The sequence below is a fragment of the Megascapheus bottae genome, chromosome 18 (assembly GCF_031878675.1).
Source record: "Megascapheus bottae isolate mThoBot1 chromosome 18, mThoBot2.hap1, whole genome shotgun sequence".
NCBI classification, from domain to species: Eukaryota; Metazoa; Chordata; class Mammalia; order Rodentia; family Geomyidae; genus Megascapheus; species Megascapheus bottae.
In genome coordinates, this window is record NC_143526.1 from 41,112,437 (window position 1) to 41,113,248 (window position 812).

Here is an 812-nt window from a genome sequence, read left to right on the forward strand (position 1 = left end):
GGTAGGGCAGTAGCCTTGAGTTGAAGAGCTCTGGGATAGTGCCCAGGCTGAGTTCAAGCCCCATGACCCACAAAATAAATAAATAAATAAATAAATAGCTGGGTGTGGTGACTCACGCTTGTAATCCTAGCTACTTAGGAGGCTGAGATCTAAGAATCAAGGTTCAAAGCCAGCCTGGGCACAAAAGGACCTGAGACTTATCTCCAGTTAACCTCTAGAAAATGGGAAGTATGGTTTGGCTCAGGGGTAGGATGGTAGCCTTGAGCTGAAGAGCTCAGGGACAACACCCAGGTTGAGTTCAATCCCCATGACCCGCAAAATAAATGAATAAATAACCCAGGGCCGGGAGTTTGGCCTAGTGGTTAAAGTGCTTGCCTAACATGCACGAAGACCCAGGTTCGATTCCTTGGTACCACATACATAGAAAAAAGCCGGAAGTGGTGCTGAGGCTCAAGTGGTAGAGCTCTAGCCTTGAGAAAGTCCAAGGACAGTGCTCAGGCCCTGAGGTCAAACCCAGGACTGGCAAAATAAATAAGTAAATAAATAAATAACCCAAAAGAAATCAAAGCCAGGACAAGAGAACAAGTGGGGAGGGGTGTGGCTCTGGAGAGGGACAGATGTGGAGACATGAGAAGGAGCCACCAGACAGCCAGGCAGAAATGCCAGGGCCAAGATCCAGAGGCAAGAGGCCTCCACGGACACCAAGACTTGTCCATCCAGAAAGCAGCAGGGGAGCGAGGAGTCAGAGGAGGGCATAGAGCTTTATCACCAGGGCAGGAGGCCAGGCTTCACCTCACGTACCATGTGAGGCA